We start from the raw sequence: 10,321 nt of genomic DNA, 5'->3' as shown, positions 1-10,321 counted from the left end.
GAGTTGCAGACATTTTTATGTCCCTGGAGCATGTGTGTTCATCATGGCTTTTTTGAGATGCTGTGTGCCCTCACTGCAAGAGGGTGTAACAGCAGAAGAGCTTGCAGTTGCCAGGAGCATGTATACAGTGGCATTTTGCTGCTGGCTATCTTGGCTGGTGTTAATTCAGAGAGGAGACTTCACTTTGGCAGGAGAAGGTTCATTTTGTTGGCTTGTATCAACTTTGTTGGCTTATATCAGCAATGCATAGAAACTTGAGGCAACTAATGCTGACGTCTGACTGGAAACCTGCATTGCACTGGCCAGGCTGCAGCTACAATGCATCCCAAGCACGGAACTCCTACCAACCCACTGCTGGCAGATGATCAGTTCTGATGATCTGATCTTGATACCTGAAATAAACAAGTCTCTGACACAGCAGCAGAAAAGAAAAACAGACCTGTGTAGAATTTTGAGGTATTTGCTATTTTTCTTTCACAATGTTCCTGCTTTTTTTCCCCATTTTATGCATTACTGGGATATATTTATTTGCTGCTAGGCTGCATAAATGGAGACATATAAGTCAGGATCAAGCTTAAATACTTCCTTCTACAAAGAACTGAAGAAAAATTATTCTTTGAAACTTAGATTTAATTCTTTTCAGCTCTTTTAACTGAAAAAAAAAAAAAAGAAAAAAGAAAAAAAAATAACTAGAAGCTGAAGTTTGCATTAATTAGCAATCCATTTTTACCTGCCTACAGTGTAGCACTGAGAAACAGAGAAAAACTTTAAATGAAGAAGACATCTTGTAGTGGTACTAAAATCCACTGTGGACCTACAGGAGACTTTGGGGAGACTGAGTCAAAAAAATAAAAAATGCTATGCTAAAGTAAATAAATGGTAAAATTAAAATTGAGAGCATACTCCTAAACAAGGGTAACTGGTATATTGGTAATTCTTCAGTCTGGTACAGTGTGCTCCCACTTCAAACACCTTTTGTATTTGGACCTGTGCTGGCAGCTTTTCAAAGGAATCTCATACTTTCTTCCCTCCCCCTCCCTACTTTGCATAGTAATTAGTATGTGAATATGCTTGTGATTTCTTCTTATTATTTTAATACAGTCACATTTTAGAGATTTCAATAAAGTTTGGAGGACAACCAAAGCAGGTCTTGCTCCAAAAGCCATGTAGTCTCAATGGAGTGGAAAACCAAAGCACAGCAAAGTAGCATCATGTCACTCCCCCTTCTTTGCAGGGAGAAACATTGTACCAAGCAATTGTCCATCAGAAGAGATTCAGGAGCCACTCAGGCAGTGTTTTTTGCCTAACAGCACACTCCACAAGTTGCTTCATATGCTGTATAATAGGAGGTGAAAAAATCCTACAGTAAGCAGTGTCAAATGTCCTCATTTTAGGTTGAATTCCCCTTCCCAGGAGTAGGTACCAGCTTAACTTGAAGTGCCAAGTTACAATCAGATAATTCTGATTATTTTCGACATTCATATATATCCAATCCCTTTCTTCAATAGTAAGTTCATGACTCTTACACTGTTTCTAGCAGTATAATCACAGCAGTCCTTTAAAGATGCATCCATACAGAGACACTCGAGCATATGATAGTCTTTATGAGTTCAAGAGTATGAAAGATGGATGACAAAGATGATTTCTGGGTGGTGGGGCTGGGATTGTGCCCAGCATAGTAGACTATAAAGTTTGTGAAACTGATCACAAGACTCCTTAGCTCCAGACCCTCCCGGCTTTACAATTACAGTCCTGAGTGGGGAAAACCAAGCAATCCAAAAGTCCTGAGGTTGTAAACAAATCTATGTATTTAGTGACTAATGCAAAATAGAGAAAATAACATAAAAGATGGGCATAAGGGAAATACCTTTCCCGAGGCTAAATGGGTATTGATGCGTTTTAAACCTGTAAACAGATTTGTGCATGTTGCTGGCTGAAGAGGGGTGGAGCTCTAGGTTTTGTTGTTATGCCTCTTGCTTTTTTCACTCTTCTGGCAAGGACAGCAGGAGACTAAAGCAGTGAGTTCTCTACCTTCTGACCTGGGATTAATGACAGCTACACCAAGATATCTCCATCCTTCTGACTATTTGATGAAGGAGAAAAAAAGATGGCCTGACTCTCCTTTCAACTTCTTGGTATAGAAGGATTAACAAAGGAATCTAATTAAGGAAAAAATAATGGAAAACCAGTTGGGTGAAGTGATTTAATTGTAAAGGGAGCAGATGAAAAGAAATCACTCTCATGAATTAGCCAATTTATATAAATTTATATACTGCAAGTACAGTTTTACATGAGCTTGTTCATGAAGACATGTCCTATGTTCTCTCTTGCTGAAAGTGAAAAGGAAGGCTGTACATTGGTAGTGAAGTTCAAGGTGTTGTAGGTGTAACAGCCAAACTTCAAGGATTGAGTATTTTCTAATGTGACTTTCAGTGAAATACTTATCACATTAATCTCTTTCAAGAGATACAGTTCTAGATTGATGCTTACAGCTTATAGGGTACTATATGTAAAGAATATACAGCATGTGCAGCAAAGAAGGAGCCAGACAGGAAAATCTCTGACAGCCTTTTCCTTGTGTAACATCTCTGTTGAAGAAGTTGTTTTGTTACCCTCAATGGAACAAAACTCTTAAGGACTGTGTCAGTTTGAGAAATATGTTGTTTCATCCCACCAGCATGCTCCCTGATCTGTATTGCAGAGGACACAGTCCCAGCTGCAAAAACATACTGTTCAGATGCTGTATTGAAAAATACAAGTGAAAAAATACAAATGAGTCACCTCAAATACAGAGGTGGAGGAGTCAGGTTGGCAGGAACAGCCATTATCTTATAATAATGTGTTTCAAACCCCTCCTCAAGGGACACACCCATGAAGCTCATTAGTGTAACAGTCATTTCACTGAGGCAGAAAGTTCATGAATATTGGAATACGGTGTTGAATATTAGAGGGAAATTCTTCAATGTCTTCCTGCTACAGCAGCTTTTTGGAAGTGCACCAAGAGCTTTGATCCTAAAAACCCTTACCTCTAAGCACCTGGGTAGTCCCATTGACTTAAACAGAAATAAATGAGAGCTTTAATTCAAGTGTTTGCAGATCAGGACCCATGTTTGTATTTTAAGATCTTATCTACAGATTAAATTGCACTCATTTACCTAAGCGTTTTTATAAACACACCTTTATTTAAATGAGTGCAATGTTACTTCTGCAGGCAGCCACCATCTGAGGAGTAGTGGCCCTGTCTCAATTCCCAGAAGTGTAAAGGCAGAAAAGGCTCTTAGACAGCTGGAAAACGTCAATGAACTACACAAGCAAGAACTGCCATGCTCTGAAATACTCAGAAGGATGCTGCTGCTGTGCAGCCAGCAGCAAAGAAAGGCTCCTCGTGCTTCATCCATTTTCCGTGCATCCTTGCACCACTATCACACGTTCCCTATAAAAGTGCAGTCATAAAATCATCACAGCATCATAGAATGGTTTGGGTTGGAAGAAACCTTAAAAATTGTCTCGTTCAATCTCCTGCCATAGGCAGGGACTTCCAGTGGATCACGCTGACCAGAGCCCCATCCCAGCAGGCGTTGAATATCTCCGGGAATGGGCCATCCCAACTTCTTTGGGAGGCAGCTTCATCCAGTCCCTCACAGCCCCTAGCACGAAGGTCTCAGTCCCCTGGAAAACTCGGTAGTGGCGGGCGATGTTGTCCAGGTGCCCAGGGTTGGGCGGCAGGGGTCGAGCGGGGCCCGCCTGGCCTCGGGCCGGGCTATGAGGCGCCAGGGCCGGGGGCAGCGGCGGGTCCCGGGCGGCGGCCCGGCCCCTCCCACCCCCGCGGCCGCTCCTCCTTCCCCCGCTGCAGCCGCCCGGGGGTCAGGGCCGTGCCGGCGCCGCCGCCCGATCTGCGCGGGGAAGGTTTGTGTTTGTTCTGCCCGCCGCCTCATCCTCCTCCTTTTCCTCCTCCTGCTCCCCCTCCTCCGCACAGGGCGTCCCCCCGGGCTGCCGGCGCTCCTCCGCCGGGCTGTAGCGCTCTTTCGGGAGGCTTCGGCCCCGGAGGAGGGGCACTGGCCGCCATTCCCGGCTGGGCTCAGCCGCGGCTCCTTGTCCTTTAGAGCCGTGCAGCGTGTGCTGCCTTCCCCACTCCTCACCCTTCCCGCAGTGGGGCCGCTGGGCCCCGGTGCTGCCGGCCCGTCCCCGCTCGGTGGGCTGCAGCCCCGGCCTGGCAGCGGGGGTCGGCACCGCCTCGCTGTATCCGCTGTTCGCCCTTTGCTGGAGGGGAGACTGACATGATGGTCATGGTCGTACTTCAGGAGCATGGACGTTGCATCGCGTCATACAGCGGAGAAGGACCTGGAGGTGCTTGTCGACTGCTGGGTGGACATGAGCCAGCAGTGAAACCAGGTGGCCAAGAAGGCCAGTGGCATCCTGGCCTGGCTCAGCAATAGTGTGGCCAGCAGGAGCAGGGCAGGGATTGTCCCCCTGTACTGGCACTGCTGAGGCCACAGCTCGAGTGCTGTGTCCAGTTCTGGGCCCCTCAGCACAAGAAGGACATTGAGGGGCTGGAGCGTGTCCAGAGGAGGGAAATGGAGCTGGTGAGGGGTCTGGAGCACAAACCCTGTGAGGAGCGGCTGAGGGAGCTGGGGGTGCTTAGCCTGGAGAAAAGGAGGCTCGGGAAGACCTTACCTGGTACTGCCTGAAAGAAGGTTGTAGCCAGGTGGGGGTCGGTTTCTTTTCGCAGGTAACAAGTGACAGGACGAGTAAACTGTGTCAGGGGAGTTTTAAGTTGGACATTTGGAGGAATTAAACAGAAAGAGTGATTAGACATTGGAATGGACTGCCCAGGAAGTAGTGGCGTCACCGTCCCCAGAGGTGTTTAAGGGAAGACTGGACTTGGCACTTTGTGCCAGGGTGTAGTTGATGTGGTGGTGTTCAGTCAGACATTGGACTCAAAGATCTAAGAGGTCTTTTCCAGTCTCATTGATTTTGTGATTCTGTGAAACAAAATCCTTGCTTTCCCTCTTGTTTCTCTTAATTTAAAAACAAATATGGACTCGAAGTTGGCAGTCACACAGTGCTTGGGGGATACTTGGTCAATGTTAGACAAGGCATGATGCTCTACCATGATCCTGAAGTGAGCAAAGTTGACAGCAGTCACTGACCAAAAGCTAAAAAATATATAAAAGTTATGAAAATAATATATAAAAATATTAGAAAAACATATAAAGAAACATGAAAAAGATAGAAGTTCTGTGGGCTGAATCAGATTTATCTAAGGAAGCATTAGATGCAGAGGAACCTTTTGAATGTAGTGGTTATATCTTCCAAGTTGGAAGTGTACTCAAAACTACAAAAGGACAAATTCAAGATACAAGCACAATAATTATGTTTGCATATTAATTACTTGTTTTTTCCTCCAAACTGCAATATTTTGAGGACCTGACTTTCCTAAGTGCTGCATGAGTATCAAAAGTGTCTGCTTAGATAGTGCCATACACAAAGGCACCTGAAATCCTAACATCTTGTTAAGTGAGCCCTAATTTTTAAAATTTTATCTGTCTGTTGGTTTTGCTCTATTCAAAATTAGATTTGCTGTTTCTGGAAACAGTTCTCTAGAACTGTTGTTGGAATGTTGTAATCTATTGATTAAAGAGGAGTATGTGAGTGTTTCTTCTTAAAAAGCAGTACTTGGGATGGCTGTAGAGCAGACTCCCTGTGTGGAAACTGAATAACTGCTTGTATTTTCACCTATCTGTAATGTATCTCTCTATTTCAGCTTGTGAAAATTTGTGAGATTTAAGTTAGGGTGACAAAAGCTGGCCTTGATTTTGTTCTGGTTAATTTTCTGCAGGGATGAAAGCTTTTTTTAGATGTCTTTCACATGCTTACCTGTCAGTTCTTAAAGCTACCTTCCAGTCTTGTCTGCTGCTCCTTCTGTTGGATTATTAATTTTAATAAAACCTCAAATGTTTATTTCCACAAAGAAACCCCACAAAGCCTGCCATGTGCATAAGAGTTCTTACGTCCCTTGTTTCCTTGTAAATTTTGTTTAATTCCCTTAGACATATCCTCCCTATCTTGAATAGCATCTATCTATTGTCCCTTGCAATGTTTTACTTTACCCAAACTTCTGTATTTCAGATGAAGGCTGTGCGGATAAACTCGGATCAAAGCCTCCACAGCTTTAGAGATTCATACAAAGCCTTTGCATTACGTGATCTTATTTCTTGGTGTTTGAAATACATATAATTCTTTTGAACAGTGTAACAATAAGATACTGAATCAGGTAAGAACAGATTGCAAATCTGGGATGGGGAAGAACAGCCTGTCATTGACCCCTGTTGGGAGACATCTGTTAGCAAAAGCTCAAATAAATTTCTATTTGTTTTATAACACAATTTTGCAAATGCCTGTGTGTCTTTAATGCCAACTTGAGAAAGGAAGTAACTTCTAATATCTTACTGTTGATATAATTGCAGAAACTCGTAATGCACATGGGATTCTTTTATCTATTCCTGATATATTGTATGAAACTTTCTTGTTTTAAGATTGAAAACTTTGCCTTGTCATTTCTTCCTTTCTTTCCAATTGTGGGAGGATGAAGGGTGGCAGTACATCTAAGAGGTAGCAGCTGCAGGGGTGAAATATTTTGCCTAAAGAAGCACTTTGTGGGTAGAAATGTACGGAACGATTACAATCTTGAAGCTCTACAGTTCTTTCTGTTCTGTCTCGACAGGAAATATTATCTGTCAAAAACTGCATTGCAGTAATCTTCCACTTTTTTGTAACCAACTGCCTGAAATAATCTCAAAGTACTGAAGTAAATATAAGTTCTTTCTTCAGTTGACCCTAAGTCACTTACATTTTCACTGTGATGGCAGTAGCGAAGTTTTAACTCAGATTTGTAATCTCTTAAATGCCAATTACTTGGTTAAGTAAGTATTTTTTGCCAGAATCTTTGAAGAATGCTTTGCTCTTTTTTGTTTCAGTTTTACAGTACAAGAAAAAACTGTATGTGAGCTTGAAAAAAATGTTAACCTTATTAGCCTTTAATTGTAAAAAATGATAAGTTGGGTACCTTGATCTTACAAGAGACTTGATTTCTGACTTAGAGGGAATGGACCAATGATGGGAGGTTTGCTTTTAATTTATTTATTTATCTATCTACCTACTTATTTTTTAATTTAATGGAGAATATTCATACACCAGGCTCATTTGGATTCTTTTTTTCTGTACGGGTATTAATAATAGTAATATTTTAGCAGATCCTTTAGGAATAATTAACATAGGTTTCTTCTATGAATTTCCTCCACAATGGATGAGAGAAAAATGTAGAAATCCCTTTGGTAATGTTGCTGCCAAGAGAGATTTGATTGAAATATCTAATCAATAGACATGTAGGTTAAAATACATCTCTAAGAATTTATGTATTTTGGCAAAGTGTTTTATTGTACTACACACTGTATACTACATACATCAGAGATATGGCAAGAGACCTGTGATCTTACAACCTGACTTTAAGAGAATACTAATGCTGTTTTAAAAAGAAAAATGTATCAGTCACATTTATCTCAGTTCTCTAAGATGAATTTTAAATCAATGATCATTATGTTATTGTAAGAGGAGGTTAATCCCAGGTTGCCTATCACAGATACTCCTTTCATCATAGGAGTTACAAACAACTAAGATTATTTTAAACTTGCCAGAGTGACCATCTTGCATTCAGTATAACAGTGCTAGTTTCTACAGGCTCAGGATTTGCCCAAACCAGATTTGTGGCCCCACAGATTCAGCATCTTGTCCAATTGAGAACTGTTGTCATTCTTTTAAAGCCTGATATGAGAAAACAGTTCTGGGTTTAAATCTAATGTTGTCTATGTATTTGGGCTTTCTTCTTTCTTTTTCTCAAGTTGCTGGTTAAGGTGACTGATCTTTTACTTAAATGTACTGATAGTACATTTCCTGCTTGAACACACTGTAAGAAAGGGAATGAGACTTCTGTCTCCCCTGGATTTTTCTAGCTTTTTTCTACTTCATGTACATTGATACACTGTGCCTTTAAGTTTTTGTTAGGGTTTTTTGTTTTTTTTTTCAGAGGAGGCACTTGACTGTGAATTTACCTAAGGCGAGTCCAAAGGAATTGTGTGTTTCAAGTAGCCCCACAAAAAGGGGTTTATATAATATTATGCATGTGCCGGTAGTAATTTGAGAATGACATGTTCTTTTTTGAGGTCCTAAAATATGGTCTGAGCCAATAGGCTCCATTTGGAAAGCATCCCCTATTTTATCTGTAATATTTGCAGGCCAAATTAAATTTGATTTATCTTAAATGGTTTCCCCTTCTACTCTGCACACATTTTGAGATTAGTGTTTCTGATTCTGTTGGCTTTTATTGTTCTGACTCACAAGGTTGATCTTCTAGTTCACAGAATTCACAGAAGGACTGGGTTGGAAGAGACCTTCAAGATCATCAAGTCCAACCCATGCATGCCCTAACACCTCAACTATACCATGGCACTGAGTGCCACATCCAGTCTTTTTTTAAACACATCCAGGGATGGTGACTCCACCACCTCACTGGGCAGTGAAAAACTTTTTCCTAATATCCACCCTATATTTCCCTTGGCACAGCTTAAGGCTCTGTCCTGTCATTCTGTCAGTTGCTGCCTGGTGAAAGAGACCAACCCCCACCTGACTACACCCACCTTTCAGGGAGTTGCAGAGGAGAAGGTCACCTCTGAGTCTCCTTTCCTCCAGGCTTTTCTCCAGTTCTTTCTCTGATCATGTTCTCCTGTACAAAACACAAGTCCTCTTTTTGTGGAAGGCTATGAAAACTTCTTGGGAGTTTTAGTTAAATGAAAATCTTTATTGCTTTGGAAGCAGAAAGAATTGTAAGCTACTGATTTATTTGAGATGATCATATGATCAGTCTTTAAGAATGATTTTGTATACTGCAGTGGGCTATTAATATTTTGTCCTGTGACAACTAGGTAGAGCAGATAAGTGCATTACTAATCTCAGGTAATCTGTTCAGTGCTGCTGAAAAATACACAGAGCAGAGAATTTCTGCCTCAGGAATGCACTGTGAGATACTCAAGAAGAAAAACAAAGTCAGCTTGGTTTAATTACTTGTTCAGTTTGGTTGTCTTGAAATAGCCATTGAGTTAGGAATCTCTAGAGGGTTTTCAATTGAAAAAAAATCTCAGGAATAGGCTTATAAAATTCTGTGCAGGCTCTGAGTTACTGTCCTTGTCCATTTTACCTGCAGCTGCTGCAGAGTTTTCCACCCCAGCCACCCAAGTGGCCTTTGGTCATCCATTCTCACCCAGGTGGCAGTGGAAGAGCAGAGCTGTGTGTTCCTCAGAGTGCAGGGACTACTGCAGTCCAATCTTCCTTTGAGTAGTGCATCTTCATTTTCTCTTTGGCACTAATCTCCCGGTACTAATGCTCATTACTAATTTCTGCAAACAAAGCAAAATTGCTTTTTATGGATTGGTTCTCAGCTGCTGATCAGATGGACAAGGTTCTGGTACAAGTGAATGTCAATTTGAAGGGCAGAATGACCATGCCGGGATCTAGATGCATGTAAACCACAGCTGATCCAAATCTGTGTTCCACTCAGTTCAGGCTGGTAAAATGCACATACACTGATTTTAATATACATTACTCACAGGGTCTGTGCTTTGTGTTTCATTTTGGACTTAGGTCTTACAGATGAAAAGAAACCTTGCAGAAAGAGGGGTAATGAGCAGGAATGTCTCTGTGGCTGCCCTTCAGAGGGTAACTTGAAGGAGGGCAGATGTGCTTGTCTCCAGCAGCCAATGCCACCCAAGTCAGCAGATAGATTTTGATTTTTAATGGTGTACTCTACAGTTGTTAAAAGACCTGGCATTACCAAATGCAATGTATCCAATACAGATGGATTGTACTGGGGTCTTTGGTAGTTATACAGGTTTGGACTATTCAAGCAAATCTGGCAATGAAAGAGGCTTATAAGAAATATGGAGAAAGACTTTTTAACAGGGCATCTTGTGATAGGACAAGGAATAATGGTTTTAAACTAAAATAGAGTTTGACTAGAAATAAAGGAGAATTTTTTTGTGCTGAGTATGATGAAACTCTAGAACAGGTTGTCCAGAGAGGTAGTAGAAGCCCCATTCCTGGAGACAGTCAAAGTCAGGTTGGGTTTAGCTCTGAGCAGCCTAATCTAGTTGAAGTTGTTGCAGGGGGGTTGGACTGAGTGACATGGAACATGTCTTCCAACCCAAACCTATGGTTTGATGGTCTATGATTCTGTAGTGGCATTCCTGAAAATCCAGAACAAGAGCAGTTG

The 10,321-nt window shown here is 41.7% G+C and overlaps 1 protein-coding gene across 3 annotated transcripts in view; it reads left to right on the top strand.

The window, feature by feature from the left end:
* Positions 1–3,752: 3,752 nt before the first annotated feature.
* Positions 3,753–10,321, top strand: part of CPQ (carboxypeptidase Q) — a 147,017-nt gene continuing 140,448 nt past the window's right edge. Inside the window, exon 1 of one of the 3 annotated variants that reach the window (XM_023920743.2) lies at positions 3,753–3,906. The gene's annotated coding sequence lies outside the window, so the exon portion shown is untranslated. Of the gene's footprint in view, positions 4,348–6,129; positions 6,275–10,321 lie in introns of those variants that run through there. The other 2 variants (XM_086882000.1, XM_086882005.1) reach the window with 2 other exon arrangements.

Source organism: Cyanistes caeruleus, chromosome 1, assembly GCF_971803275.1.
Source record: "Cyanistes caeruleus chromosome 1, bCyaCae1.hap1.1, whole genome shotgun sequence".
NCBI lineage: Eukaryota > Metazoa > Chordata > Aves > Passeriformes > Paridae > Cyanistes > Cyanistes caeruleus.
Note: the sequence above shows the minus strand (reverse complement) of the source record. Positions and strands in the feature narration are given on the sequence as shown.